Below are 15,773 nucleotides of genomic sequence, written 5' to 3'. Positions count from 1 at the left end.
GATCGATGGGGCCCCTTTAAGTATGCAACGTGCTTCCATAAGGTGTTTAAAAAGAGGACTGCTTATTGCATACTTTAGGGAGCAACATTTCAATCACTTCATAGTCCTTGATCCGCCACTTAATGACATATATTATATTTGTAATTTAGAAATCAATCCTAAGATAAATTTTTGAAAATTTTTTTATCTTGATAACTTTTAAGAAAACTCTTAAATAGAAAATTTAAGACTTGATCTATTGGTGGTCAAATTAAATGGGATTAGTTTTGCATATATCCAAATCCACTATGGAATAAAAATATTTCATGATTTTTAAAATATTAAAAGACCTTACATAGTTTTAAACTTTACTGGGAAATTTCTAAAAGTTTAAACTCACCTTCCTAGCTTTAGTCACACTTTTTATTGAAAGAATCACAGATTTTGCTGCTATGGTCAAGTTCACCTGTCAACGCTTGGCCAAAAGTCTTTGGCTTTTCGCCCATCTGCAGCACTCAGCGGCAAGTCTTTTTGGCCATACTGACTGAAAACAGCTTCCAGCTGTCTTTTCTGCGAATCTCTCCCCACCAATGGCGCATCGGGCATTGGGGCTTTCGGGCATTTTCAATTGATTTTCGAATTTATCAAACAGGAAGCATCTTTTGGCCATACGCAAAATGCACATGCAGAACTTGTTTTATGGAAGTAAACGTGTCCATTTAACGGCACTTCCACATACTGCATACAGACTTATGCATAGACGATCTGAAGTCAAGTCGGCAATAGGCATACTAGTGATAGATGTGACGAGTTTTTGCTTTTCTTGCCATTAGATGACAATTTGTCAATTGCTCGCCCCGCTTGACTGGGCTAATTTAACTGTTGCCTTAATTAGTAAGAATAAATTTGTATTTCTGGTCGCGGAGGAGAGGGAGAAATGTATTTCATTTGATTAAGTGAGTGTCATTAGGCTTGAAAGAGGATGGATTAAATTCAATTGCTTTCTCAAATTCCTTTTCACTTGCTTGCCCCGCCATGTTTTTTGTGGTCTGTCTTACTTTGCAAGTTAACCAATTATTGTTAAAAAAAAAAAAACATATATTCCATTTTCCTTTTTGCCAAATTGCTTGTGTGTAGGCTTAACCAATTGTATACCCTATCTAAGCCCACAAACAAATCGGCTTTATAGAGTTCTTTATAAAACCCAAGACTTCCTTAAGTACTCTATTAGCTGATGCCAAGCTTTAAACAAAGAAATCTGCTCAGACAATCAACTATATCAACTATAAACCATAAATATATGGGAAAGCTACTGATGGTCGTTGAAAGAGTATCTATAAGTCGTCACATCAAATTGTGATATGAACTTCGTTGCTTTGTTCTTCCATCTATTCCTATAATTACCACAAAAATCGCATAACAAGCAACAGCAAACAGCAACAACAAAAAATGTAACAAAACAAAAAAAAAAAGGAGAAAAAAACTAAACTGGGTCACTTCACTAGCATTATTGGTTTAGTGGATCAACGACAACGACGACGACGACGACTACGCAAAAGGCAATTTGAGTTGCAGAAGAAAAGACCGAAATACTCCCCAGCAACAACATTTATTAGATCAATGTCTTGGCAACCCACAAGAGAGTCAGCAAGATGCATTAAATTGCAGAGGCTGCTGCCTACTCAACAAAAACAAAAAAACAAGAAGAGGAACAAAAAAATAGAGGCAAAATCAAACGAATGACTAGCATGGGGCCAATATATAATAATGGTTAGACGCCCAGGCAGCAGCAGGAGCAACATCTCTAATAACAGCAGCAACAAACTGCCCATTAACTTGGCAGAGACGATCCAAAACGGAATTCTCTGTGGCTGCTTGCAACAATTTAAATAGAATTCGCCAACATCAATAAGGAAATCGAATTGAATTTGTTGATTTTGCTGCCTGTTTGCTGCATGTTAAAACGAAAGTGGAAATTGAAATTGTTTATACCCTTTGAATGAATTGATTAACTTCATTTAGAGACTTTGTTTTTATTTGAAGGGTATGGCCAATCCAGGAAAAGGTAGACACAAATACACAGACATACACTTGTTTGCTGTTTATTAGAAAATTGTCTAAGCAACTTGTTGCTGTTGTTGTTAACCACATGAGCAACATTTTGCAGCAGTAGCAGTAAACACAACACAAAGTTTCTCTGGCCGCATCAATATTGTTGTTGTTGCTGTTGTTGTTGTTGTTGTTATTGGCCTGGCTACTGGCTACTGGCAACTGGCCTTGCCTTGTCCTGGCCTACCATGTTGCAGTTGTAGTTGTCAGTTGGTAGTTGGAAGTTGTTGTTCCGCCTATTGCTGCCTGCCTCTGCATATTAATTTATGTTTGGCTTGAAGAATTTCTAAAGCCGCCCCAGACCACACCCATCTATCGACTTTTCGACTTGGTTTTAGGTTTTTACATTTTCGGTTTTTTTTTTTTTTGCCTGTCAGGCGAAAAAGGCCCGAAATTCAATTAAAAATATTATGGCCCCAACTGCTGCTTATTAGAGTTCGGGTTTTTTTCGGTTTATGGCATTTGATTTGCGGTTTCTTCTCAAAGAGAATGGAGAGATAAGTTCTCGATCACTGAATCGATTGTGTGATCGACTGATTGATGTTTATCTAAATGGGTTTTCTTTGTTCTAGTCTGGTGGCTACTGATCAATGATTATACAGATTACTAAAGTCAGGAAGTTATGAAATGAACAGAACTGCTTATTATTATGTATTAAAAATTTGTTTAGAAACTATAACCTTATAATATTAAGCAGAGACCCCTTAGGACCCTATCGATAATTAAATAATTTGAATTGTTTTCTTCGCTAGAAATCTTCAATTAGGGTATAATAAATTTGTAATGCTAGCCAGTATGCATAATTTTCAAATTAAGTCGGAAGTGAACCTGCCAGATAGTTTAATTTTATGCTAATTATCTACTAGAAATACTTAACCGTGGATAATGGTAACCAATTCTTATAACGCTAACGGTATTTTATAGATCAATGATCTCTTTCTACAACGAGTGTTGAATAAATTGCCAGATAACCCAAAGGATTTAAAACTAACTTGGTTCAAAAGTGTAACTAGAATTTAAATTACAAGGGCAGTCATTTCTTTAACTCATTAACTATATTTTAATTTAAGAGAATTACGAGAAAGTCTAATAAAACTTAGTTTTTAACTAAAATCAATCTAAAAAAATTAAAATTTTGAATGATTCGGTGAAAAGAAGTTTACATTTTTAACACTCTTGAGGGGAATGTCTTGATCTGTGTTATTTGTTAAAGAGTTCCTTTAAACAACTTGGGTTAATGCATTCACAGCTCAGAGTTTTGTAGTACAGTCAAGTCTCGATAATTCGAAGTGGAAAGGGAAAGGGAAGGGAAAGGGAATTTTTTACGATTTACAGAGGTTTTTGATTTACCGGGTTAAATTATTACCACAGTTTTTTTAAGGGACCGATTTATCGGGTTACAAATTATCGAGATCCGACCGAATATTGAATGAAGAATAAATTACCTAAGAGAAGGAATGCATTTATATATTCTGTATTATGTACTTAAAACCAAATTAATATATGATAATATGAGTGATTAAAGAGTCCAAGAACTTGAACACGAAACTTTCTTGCCTTGGCTGACTATGAAAACAAAAACTTATTAATGTTACACACATTTATATTTATTTTGATATTTTAAAAAGAATTCGTGACTAAACTATTTGATTAAGGCATATCTTTCCACAAATTATATTCTTATATATAAGTTGAATATTAATTTGGCATATGCCTTTTCTGTTAATTATTTTGAACTCCACCAATCTTGATCTGTAATATAATGGTGATATAAGTTATAATTGCAGATATACAGAATAAAATAAATCGCTTCGATATGTCAAAGAGTCCGAGTACTTGAACACGAAATTGTTTTAGGTGCAAGCGGCCAAAGAACATTTCCATCTAATGAAGAGAAAAAATATGATACTTAAAAATATCCATAGGACATAACTGAACTCACCCTCATTACACATTCGCGATGTTGCCAGATGAATGCATTTTCGAAACTCAAATTTCGTATAACCCGAGAGCTATCAATTGCCTTATCCACGGCGAACGCAAGAAGTATTACATCGAGAGTTTGTACCACTACAAAACCCATTATGACTTTATTCCACAGAAATGGTTGCAAAATGATTTTGCAAATAATTAGGGTAATGGCACACATGCTATATGCCAGAACGAGAAATATAGGTACTTCCATTAGTTGATGGAACTTAGTGGCTGCACTCTGAATGTCTTCGTAAAGAGCTATGCACTTGTCCAGGAGCTTACTAGCCTTCTTCACCTTATCAGTGCTAGTTGACTGTTCCAAGTGTCTCAATTGATCCGTGAATTCGTGGCGCATATAATTGTTGAAATCGGTGTAAAGAACATTAACACTTAGATAGCCAATTAAACCGATATGCAAGATTGAGTTGCATGCCGAGTTTAAGTAGATAGAAGAGATATTTATCCAAAATTTAATCATTTTGGGCTCGGAGAAAATAAATACGATATTGGTGAATACTTCATAGGACAGACATGCTGACATCAAGAGCAACAAAACTAATTCAAATTCACCTCCAAAACTGTATTTACTTTTATTCGAACGATTTCGAATTTTCCAAAATAGTTTCAGAAATCCATTAGCAGTGGATAATATCTTATTTTCATTCCAAATTTGTTTCCATATCGTTATGGCCACGCAGATTAGAATGGAAATCATTCGCACCCATCTAAGTTTCAGCTCCAAAGAGCTTTTCATTGTACTGGAAAACCCCAGGTAAATGTAGATGAAAACACCGCTGAATAACACTCTTAAAAGGATGCCACACCATTTTAACCAGAAGCGATCGTAGGTGACAAGTAAACCATAGCCAACGCCATCCTTTCGTCTTACACCAAATCCAATAAATCCAAAGTAAGTTAAAAATAGAAAATAAGCCTTTAAGATTTTTTCGGAGAGCTTCGAGATGCTCTGGCGAATTAAGATGTCCAACATGACTCTATGACTGGCTATATTGATGAACGGAACTATATTGGTTACTCTTAACTGGTTAAAAATGTTTCTTGCCAATGTAAAAGGGTACCCATTTAGCTAATGGCTGCTATACATTTTACCATGTTAAGGGTTATGACGTTATCTTGACATTAATATGATAAAATGTTAAAATTTTTAAACTCATTTGGAATCAAGTAAGGGCGACAAAACTACGTTATTCTTAGGAAAGAGAAACAGATAATCATTCAGTAAGTACTAATAAGAGTGTTTCATGGTTTAAGTATGTACAGGGCCGGATTAGACGAAAAATTTAAGTAGGTTCACATGGTTTCAATACAAACTGGAAGGTCTCTTTTAATCAAAAACTATTTCTCAAATATTTGGTCAATCTGCTCTTTATTTTAACCGAAAAGATCTAAAAGTAAGCTATATAAATGGATGTCTTCTAAAAACTTAGTTTTTGAGATTGAAAGATAATTAAAAATAATCATTATAACATGAAAATAAAGAAGTGAATTAAGAGTCTAAACATTAACAAAATTGGAGCTTCATAACTTTAATTTTCAATTTAAAGTTAAAGGCATTCAAATGAGATATCACTTTTAAAAATTGTTTAAAGTTTGACAAATTTACAGATTCTCAAAATTCAAAGCTAGTTAGTTTTTAACTTATTTTGGTAAATAAAGGAACTATAAATAAACCTTTCAATGATCAAAAAGTATTTTATAACGTTCTATAATCGCGGGTCTTTGCTGTACTAATCCGGCACTGAGTATGTAGATAGATAGATATCCCGAACAAATGCATTAAAAGCAATTAATATACATACATATATTTAAAAGTTTAATTGGTTTATGTGGTTTGTATCTTGTGACCTTTAGTGATAATTTAAATAGTTTTTAAGTCAATGTGATAAAGCAAAAAAAATGGAAATGTATGATTTAGTTTTTGCTAATATATAAGCACATATTTAATTGTTAAATCATTCTAAATTGAAACAATTTTCTCCTAAAGTTTCTTTGGTCATTTCCATTCCCAAACTTGGCACACAATGAAAAGCTCATAATCATGCAGATGATCTTGTGCATCTTCAATACCCTTGGGGTGTGCACTCTCTGCCAATAAGATGCGTGTCTCCGTTAAGCAAAGTAAAGAAATTGTAAAGAAAATCTGTTAAATATCGAATGCTCTTGCCAGAGAAATCGATTTCTCAGATTTGTAAAATTTGATTTTGAGAGATTTATAACTTATCACTATTCGATTTTTACCAGATGAAACTCATATTCATATATTCATCAGAATGGGTTACAACTTTGTTGACAAGATTGATAATATTAAACGTAATCGATAGAGTATACGAGTATCCCAAATCAGCGGCATCAGTGTACAAATTTATGTCTTCACAGTTTCCCCCACACACGCACACACACACTTACAATTGCCGAACCGGTAAGATGCCGAAAACCAAAGTTGAGGACCTTTTTTTTGCCCCAACTACCGCACAATTTACGATCAGTTCATTTTCATTTAGGTGGCCCACTGTCCCGGCCAATGTTTATGCAATGTTTCTTACCCGTGGTATTTTTTTTCTCCCTTTTTTGTTGGTTTCCTTTGCTTATCAAACCAACTGGGAATTTGTATCGGCAACGCCTTCACCTTTCTTTGTGGGCGTCTGAGAAAGATTTCAGCTTCTCTCTCTTTCTTTTTTTTTGCTTCTATTTGTATTTCTTTTGGACACCATTCTTTTATCCTAGCCAAATATGTGCTAGGAGAGATGAGAAAAGCAAAAAAAAAAAAAAAATAAAGAAACGTGAGGCGAACAAATTGTTATAACCTTAAATAGGAAGAAATACAGATTTTGCTACCAAAACAACAAAAACTGGCTGCGTTTTAAGGCAAGAAAAGATTCTCCTCCTATTTATTCCCATTCGAATTCCCAGAGGGTTGAGCTTAGGTCAATTTTGTCTGTGTTGCCATCGCGGGGTCCCCAGGAGCATTTAAAAATCAATTTTGGGCTCACATTTATGTTTCACACGACCAGCTGGCAAAGAGAGAGAAAGAGAGGCCCAGCCAAGGATCCCCCAGATGATTATCGCAGTCTTTAGTTCAGTTTTGGTTTTGCTTGGATTTGCTTTGCTTTGCAGTTTTGCTGTGTGACTTTCGGTTTCCACACAAAAGACAAAATATCTATGTCACCAGGTCTCCATGTCTCTCTCTCTACCTAGCTAACTGAAAACCGAATTACAATTACCAATTGTTTATTTGTTCTTATGCCACACAGCACAAATAGTGTTTCTCCTTCTCCACTTTGCCAACTTTTCCACCGCCTTCATCAATTCGCAGTTATCTTGATCTTGAGGGGAACAAAAACTTTCCTTCCTTTTGGCTGTAAGAGACAGACAGCTTTTAATTTCACTAATGACAATTAATGATCGTACACGTTTATGAAAATGGAAAATTTCCACTGTCATGGCCAAAATGATGTGAAATTGAAGTCGACTTGTCAATTGTTTGTGCAAAATCCATCAGTTAGCTTAACTTCCAGTCTTTATAGAAAATGCAGAGTATATATTGCAAAGCCCACTAAGCAAAATTTCTAGCCAACTTAGGTCAACTTCATTTTATGTATAGTCGGGAAGCAAACTGCAAAAAATTAAGGGGGTTATCTTTGACTTTGTCTTTTAGTTAAAACTTGTTAGTTGTTTAAAATAAACCTAAAAAACATTTTAAAACTGCCGTTTTAGAATAAAAAGAACTCCACAAAATCTTAAAAACTTTCTAAAGTATCGAAAACATGGAAAATATTAGCCCCTGTTATTGTAAATTTGTCGCAAACTTATTAGAAAATGATTGATACTATCTGTGTGTTGGCAGAGTATAAAAAAGTTGTTTCCACACATTTTTATTTGTTCGCCTGGCACTCGTAAATCCCAAGGCCTAAAGAAAACAAACATAACAAACAGAAAAAAAAAAAACTTTTCTGGCGACCAGCCCAACAAAATGCAGCAACTAGAAAAGTATGCCAGCAACGAAGATTTTGTATTGCTGCTGCCGTTGCACAGTTGCACAGAAGTTGTCATCGTCAATTAGTTTAAAGGCAGTATAAATTTATGTTAACAGCCACCAAAACATAATATCCCCTTGAGAGAGATGCTCGACAAGGAGGATAAGGTGGAGGTGGAGGAGGAGAAAAGAGTCAGCGCGAAATGGCAGAAGCGAAAACGAAACAATTTTCCCTTTTCAACAACAAACTCGAACCGAAGGCCTGAAGAGACGAGAAGAGAAGAGAAGGCGACCAAAAGGCGACTGTTTCTGCCACATTGGCATTGTTTTTAAAGACAGTGCGCTCGTTCAATTTTCGTGGCCGTTATAACAGATATCCAAAGAAGAGATCCCCAATGTTCCGAACCCCAATCCCAGTTTCCAGTCGCAGTCCCAGTTCGAACATTATGCTTAAATGAAGCTGCTGGCCAAGTGGGTCGTGGCTCTGTCTCCCGCTCGTGTGCCTTTCAGCCAGCCTTTGATGTTGTCGCTGTTTTGTTAGAACGAAAAGATGCATCCAACCAGAGGAGGAAGAAAGAAGGCATCTTTGGCGTTATTTAATGTAATCGATCGTGATGGGTTTGTTCTAATTTGCGGTGATTTTGTTTTTGGCGCTTGTTAAGCTGCAAACTGCATCACAAAACACCAAAGAGGAATTTCAACCTTTTTCAAAGATTTACTGTTTCATATGAGGTATTTTATTACAATTTATGACTTTTAATTTATCACAGATACGGCCTGATAACTGGCATATAAGATTAATAAATTTTATGTAACATTTAAAAATGAAATGAACGAACAGAATATCAACTTGGCCTAAATAAAAAAGTGCCTTTTCGGTATGACATTTAGCAAACTGAGTCCAGTCAAAGATTTTGTTGTTACCTTATAAATTTAATAGGATCATATCATTACAAAATATTAATGATAGTAGTTGATTGATTTAATTGTCTCATAATCCTAGAAGAAGACAACGTAATGTCACAATATATTTCCATAGCCTAGAAACGATCAACATCAAAGGTGTAACAAATGGCTTCTCAATCTCTAAAGACCCATCTAATTGTAAGCCAAAAGTTAAACTTTCTGTCCCCATTAGGCCATAATCTGTCTAACCCAAAGGGATGGCTTTTTCCATAGTCACTTAGTTAAAGGAAAAGACGTGAGCAGAACGTATCCCAATGTCGAATTTAAACTGATGCCATATTGCCTTCGACCTAGGAGGATTCAAGTGGAAATCACGATAGTTCTGATGCCAAATTTATAGATTCATAAAGTTCAACAAACTTAAACCTAAAAAGAAATCGTAAGCTTTAAACTACATAGACCTCAATCAGACATTTTTAATTGTCTACTATAATTTTCATAAACACAATTGGAAGACTAAGAACTCATTATAACTAAATTGAGTTTGAGAACTTTTTAATGAGTTAAAAACATTTCCATCAATGATTGCTTCATCGATTTTCCTCATATGTGAATTCTAATACATCAATTGGATTGTGTGGTAAATTAGCCGCTCAACTAGCTTGTAATTGCATATTGGCAAGCCCACATGGTAATGATGTCTTGTTGTGGCCAATTGAGGTGATCTCATTCGTAGACTTGATTATAGTGAAGCAATTTGAATGAACTGATTTGCATTCTGAACTGAATCTCTTGCATAACCGGCACGATCCTACAGAAAGTTCATTGCACTGCCACTTTGTGTTCCTTACAGTCAGTCACCTGCTAAGCATTTTTACCTTAACATTAACCCCCACTTGATCCCCAATGGTTACTTTCCTTCTTGCTTCTCCAATCAATTTCTTTGTATTTTTTTTTTTTTTTTCAATCAAACGAATTAAGTAATTTCCAATTCAGCGACAAGCAAACAGTAAAACCCCAAAAGAGAGAAAAAACAAAAAAAGCTAATCAAATAAAATGGATTGCTTAGTAATTTCAAGTTGAAAGAAAAGCGCCCACAAAATGTTTGTCGAGAGGGTCAGGGACAGGGACAGATGAATAAAACGCTGAGACAACACCGAAAATATCGTATCGATCGGCTGTTTGCCAATGAAGTTGAAAATCGTGATGGAAAAGTTAAACAGCGGCCTGTAATTTTCACTAATTTTGCCAACGTTTCGCGTTTCTGTGTTTTCATTTTGTTTTTTTGTTATTTGGTTTCGTCAACATTTTGTCGAATTTGCTTCCCAAGTAGCGAAAGCAATTATGCCGTGTAAGTGAAATACAGGAAGGGGAAAGAAAATGCCACTTAAATGCTTATCGAAAAGTTAAAAGCAATTTACCATTTCCCTTCAGATGCAATTGTATCTTTGAGTTCAAGTGAAGTCCATAGAAAAACAAATCGAGAATCTTCTTACGTAATGGAAACAGCTTTTAATTATGCGCAAAACAAGATGTTCTTGTCCCACACAGTCAGTCATCACCGCAATCTGAGGAGAAGATGTCAAGTCCAGCCAAGTCTGGCCAAGTCAAGAAGTCAAGTCTCGTCCCAAAGTTCTCAGGAAAATGTCCATAACAGCAAATAAATTTCTGCATTTTCAACTAGGAGAGCAAAGGGTTCGATTTGGTTCTGTTCTGTTCTTTTCTTCTCTGACCATCTAAATCTTCTGTGCACGTTCCCCAAGGGAACGTTAGGTTGACATTTATGGAATTGTACATCTTTTTTCTTCCGACTATCGACTGCAGCAGACAGCATGGAACCAAGAGTATCTCATCTAGGTCAGTGACGGATTCAGGTAAGCCAAACAAAAGCAGACGAATGCAGGTAGCTAAAGAAGCTACATATTAAAGTAACCTAACTGCTTAGAAGACATAGAAGTAACCGAAAATATTAATCTAAAATGGTTTCAAACTTTTACAAATTTAAGTTGAATTGTCTTAATTTCATCCCATGAATCCATTATTCTTTATTTAATATAATATTTAAGCAAAACGAAATCAAATTGAGAAAAATTTGATAATTTCGTTTGTTTTTAAAACTTTGATTAGTTAATAATTCTAAGTTACCTGTTTTACATTCTAATTAAATGTAACAAAAGGATGAACTTACACCATTTACCTTCAATAAAAGGAATCAGCCACTGATTTGTAGTTGATTGGACTCCTTTAGGAAAATTGGCTTAAGCATCGCGGTTTAGTTGCGTATTAATTTCTTGTTTTTTTTTCTTTTTGTTGTGTTGATTCGAGGAAAGCAAAAACTGTTTATCCACTTTAATTTGATTTGCTCTTGGGATAACTGAACTTCGAATCACCTTTGGAGGGTCACGTATCTGTGAGTTTTTGTTGGCATCAGGAATTCAATATCTATAAAGATTATTAAATGATATCTAATTAAAGTATGGATCATTTCAGTATTTTATCTACAAATCTTTCGGTTTGGCATCAAGGATCAAGACACCTTTTGCTGTTGTTTGTGTTTAAATTCCAGAACTTTATCTTCCTTGGCATCCTTTTCGGGCATTATCAATGGCTTCTTTTTGCCCCGCTCACCGACTTCAAGTCATATCTGAATTTTCGTTTTTCGACCTTTTGTACTCAATATTTCGACCTTTACTTCAAAACAAATGTTCGAAGGCTCGAAGTTTCGGCTCGATGTTCGACTCACCGGTTCGATGTTAGCATTATTCGTTGCTGTTGCATTGTAAAGCTCGTTCATTGAAAATAGGTTTTGGCCACACGTATGGCAACTGGCTCGTTGGTCTAGGGGTATGATTTCCGCTTAGGGTGCGGGAGGTCCCGGGTTCAAATCCCGGACGAGCCCAAGTGAAGTGCATTATTTTGCTTCTTTTTTTTGCAATTTGAACTTTGTTTTTTATAAATTGAAAGGTTTCCCCCACAATAACGTCAAGATAATGTCAAAATCCTTAATACACTTAAATTGTTAAGAACCATTAAGTAAATGAACAAACCGTTTGCAATGGCCAGAAACAGTTTCTAGCGGTTATTGCTAACCAATAAAGTTTCGTTTATCAAGAAAGTCAGTCATGTTGGACATCTCAAGTTCGGAAACTATCTCAAAGATTTCTGCAAAAATCTTAAAGTTCTACTTTATCGTTCTAACTTACTTGGGACTTGTTGGCTTCGGTATAAAGCATAAGGATGGCGTCGGCTATGGTCTACTTGTGACCTATGACTGCAACTGGCTAAAATGGTGTGGCATCTCTTCAAGAGTTTTATTCTGTTGTATTTTCTGCTGTGGTCAATATGTCTACATCAGAATGGTAAACCCTTTAGAGCTTACGCTTAACTGCCTTCGAATGATATCCGTTCTTATCTGCGTGGTTATGATCATTTGGAAACAAATTTGGGAGGAAAATAAAATACTTTCTACGATCAATGGATTTTTGAAACTATTTTGGAGAGTTCGAAACCTTTCAAATAGAGCAAATTCTGCTTTTGGAGGTGAATTCGAATTAGTTTTGTTGATTCTCCTGTCGTTTTGCGTGACCTATGAGATTTGCATTAATTTTGCATTCGTTGTAAAGCAAACTAACATAACCCAATGTGTGTACCTTTTAAGTTTTATCTATCTGAACATAGCAACTAATTTCGTTACACACATCTGCTTTATCGGTTATCTAAGCGTTAAAGTGCTTTACACCGAATTTAATAATTATGTGCGATGCGAATTCACCGATCAATTAAAGTCCTTGGAGCAATCAAAACGCAGTAATAAGGTCAGGAAAGTGGGTAAACTCCACGACAAGTGTATAGCTCTTTACGAGGATATTCAAAGCACAGCCAACAAATTTCATCGACTTTTTGAGCTACCCTTATTCATTGCAATGGCGTGTTGTATGACTGTCATTGCTCTAATTAGTTGCAAACTCATTTTAAGACCATTTTGGTGGGACAAATTCATATGGGGTGTTCTAGTCAAGCTTATTCTAGATGTCATTGTTCTTTCTGTCGCTGTGGATCAGGCAATTGTAAGCTCCCGATCAGTAAGAAACTTGAGTTTTGAAAACGAGTTCATCTGGCAACACCGCGAATTGGCAATGAAAGTGAGTATACAATTATATATTTTGAATTTTTCCCAGCTTGACAAATTTTTAACCATTAGATGGAACTGTTTTTTTGACGTTTGCATCTAAAACAATTTCGAGTTCAAATATTAGGACTTTTCGACATATCCAATCGATTTATTTTGATCTGTTTATCTGCCATAATTACTCACGTAACCATCGTCTTGCAAATGAAACTGGGAGAGAGGATAAATAAGTAAACATTTTGATATAGCAATTTTTCTTTATTTGAAGAACTCTTATTAAATGTAATCAAATATTGTACTCACAACTAATTGTCAGGAAAGCGATTCGTTTTATTTAAAATTAACTATAAAATAAAAATTTGATTGTATTAAAAGAAAAGTATTCATTAACCTACTTCAAGGTTAATCGGTTTCTCTTGGGGGTTTAACAATCGGTTTCTTCTCTTATAGTGTGAAAAAATTATATCATATCCAATTTAAAATCAATTTTACTCAGGTGGATAAGTGGGTAAAAGTTCTTTGCTGTAAATTAATTTGCAACAAATGTAAAATTTCATCAAATTAATGTCACAGATATTATCGAAACTTAAATTTGTGACAACCATTAACTAAATGAAGAAACCTTTTGCACCTTAAGGGTAACCAGTTTAATTTCGTTCATCGACATTGTCAGTAATACAGTCATGTTGGACATCTTAAGTCGTGTGAGCATCTCAAAGCTCTCTGAAAAAATTTTAAAGGTGTATCTGATCTTTCTAACTTACTTGGGACTTGTTGGATTTGGTGTACGACGTCAGAATGGCTTACTTGTGGCCCACGAACGCTTCTGGTTCAAATGGTGTGGCATCTGTTCAAGAGTTTTATTGACTTGTGCTTTCGTTTATGCTTATATCGATCTTATACGTAATACTGAAATCCTTTTTGATGTGGTGTTTGGTACGATGCGGATAATCATTACAATAATCTGCACCACAATCATCATATGGAAACAGATATGCAATGAAAGACATTTTCTCTCTACTGTGAATACTTTTTTTAAACTTTTTTCGAGACTTCAAACCATACAGAACCAAAGTAACTCGGGATTTGGCGGGGAATTCGAACTGTTTCTATTGTTTGGCCTGTCTTTAATCGTAATCTACGGAACATTCTCAGATGTCATTTATTTCCTGGAAAAAGTTAGAAAGTTCAAAAATGTGTTTTTAATGTGTACCATCTTTATGAACTTTGCCTGCAGATCGATGTTGCACATGTGTTTCATTGGTTACCTAAGTGTGAATGTTCTTTACTCCGAGTTCAATAATTATGTGCGCCACGAGTTTACCGAACAAATGAGATCCTTGGAGCGATCAAGCCGCCCTGACTTAACAAAGGCTGGAAAGCAACTGGACGAGTGTATAGCTCTTTACGAGGATATTCAAAGTGCAGCTACTAAATTCCACCAAATTATCGAGGTTCCCATTTTTGCTCTGTTATCTTATACCATGTATTCCATAACTCAGCCGATTTGCAAGATAATTTTGTATCCATTTTTATGGAACAAGATGTTAATCGGTTTTGTAACGTTTCAAATCATCGGTGTGGTAATTCTTTCATTCGCCGTTGATAAAGCAATTGCTAGTTCTCGGGCTATACGGAATCTGAGTTTCGAAATTGAATTCATCTGGCAACACCGCGAATTGGTAATGAATGTGAGTGGAATTCTCTTGTTTTCACCAATTTGTATGCACTAAACCAATGTTTGTTTATAGATGGAAATGTTCTTGGGACGTTTGCACTTGAAACAGTTTCGTGTTCAAGTATTGGGACTTTTTGATATATCCAATCGGTTTTTATTATTCTGCTTATCGGCTATAATCACACACATTACCATCATACTGCAGATAAAACTTGGTGCGGGTAATAAGAATTAAAATTCAGTTGAAGCGGAAATCATACCCCATAGACCAACGAGCCATTTATGTAACGTCCTGAAGCCCTTGTGGTTTTTCTAGTTATCAATTTAAAAGAAAATCAAAAAATTTTATGAAAAAATTAAGAAACTCCACTTGGGCTCGTCCGGGATTTGAACCCGGGACCTCCCGCACCCTAAGCGGAAATCATACCCCCTAGACCAACGAGCCAGTTGAAATTTGGCTTACAATCATTTTTGATTTATTAATTAAAGTTTAACTAAAAAACAAGAAATACCAAAGCTTTTGTTGATCATTAACTTCAATTTTGAATCCTTTCAGAAGTTTCATAGTCATGAAATAAAAACCGGAAGCAAAAGAAACTTCACTTGGGCTCGTCCGGGATTTGAACCCGGGACCTCCCGCACCCTAAGCGGAAATCATACCCCTAGACCAACGAGCCAGGTGATCGAAGCCGGCCAAAAATAGGCTTCAAAAGTTTCCCTTTCTACTATGCTAATTTATGTTTCGATAGTTCAAACTTATGTTAATAAATAGTCTTCATTTTATGTAAGTTGCATAATTTTAATTATACATTCAATTTAATCCAGTTGGCTATAAATAAGTAAACCAGTTTGTGCTTGGCCATAAGCCAAATGAAAACTCTGCCAAGCGAACAGCAACTGGCTCGTTGGTCTAGGGGTATGATTTCCGCTTAGGGTGCGGGAGGTCCCGGGTTCAAATCCCGGACGAGCCCAAGTGAAAGAAACTTTTTGTTGTTTTCAAATAT

At 35.4% G+C, this 15,773-nt stretch overlaps 4 non-coding genes across 4 annotated transcripts; 2 read left to right on the top strand and 2 right to left on the bottom strand.

Annotated features, from left to right (window-relative positions):
- The first annotated feature begins 11,789 nt into the window (after nt 1-11,789).
- On the top strand, nt 11,790-11,861 carry TRNAP-AGG (transfer RNA proline (anticodon AGG)). Its single transcript has one exon. It is a non-coding gene; the product is annotated as a tRNA-Pro (tRNA).
- A 3,280-nt stretch (nt 11,862-15,141) lies between these two features.
- Nucleotides 15,142-15,214, bottom strand: TRNAP-AGG (transfer RNA proline (anticodon AGG)). Its single transcript has one exon. It is a non-coding gene; the product is annotated as a tRNA-Pro (tRNA).
- Nucleotides 15,215-15,374: 160 nt separating this feature from the next.
- On the bottom strand, nt 15,375-15,446 carry TRNAP-AGG (transfer RNA proline (anticodon AGG)). Its single transcript has one exon. It is a non-coding gene; the product is annotated as a tRNA-Pro (tRNA).
- A 222-nt stretch (nt 15,447-15,668) lies between these two features.
- Nucleotides 15,669-15,740, top strand: TRNAP-AGG (transfer RNA proline (anticodon AGG)). The gene has a single exon. It is a non-coding gene; the product is annotated as a tRNA-Pro (tRNA).
- Nucleotides 15,741-15,773: the final 33 nt, after the last annotated feature.

Source organism: Drosophila tropicalis, unplaced genomic scaffold, assembly GCF_018151085.1.
Source record: "Drosophila tropicalis isolate 14030-0801.00 unplaced genomic scaffold, ASM1815108v1 contig_393, whole genome shotgun sequence".
Taxonomy (NCBI): Eukaryota; Metazoa; Arthropoda; class Insecta; order Diptera; family Drosophilidae; genus Drosophila; species Drosophila tropicalis.
The sequence above is the reverse complement of the archived record's forward strand: the minus strand, read 5'-3'. Positions and strand labels throughout refer to the sequence as shown.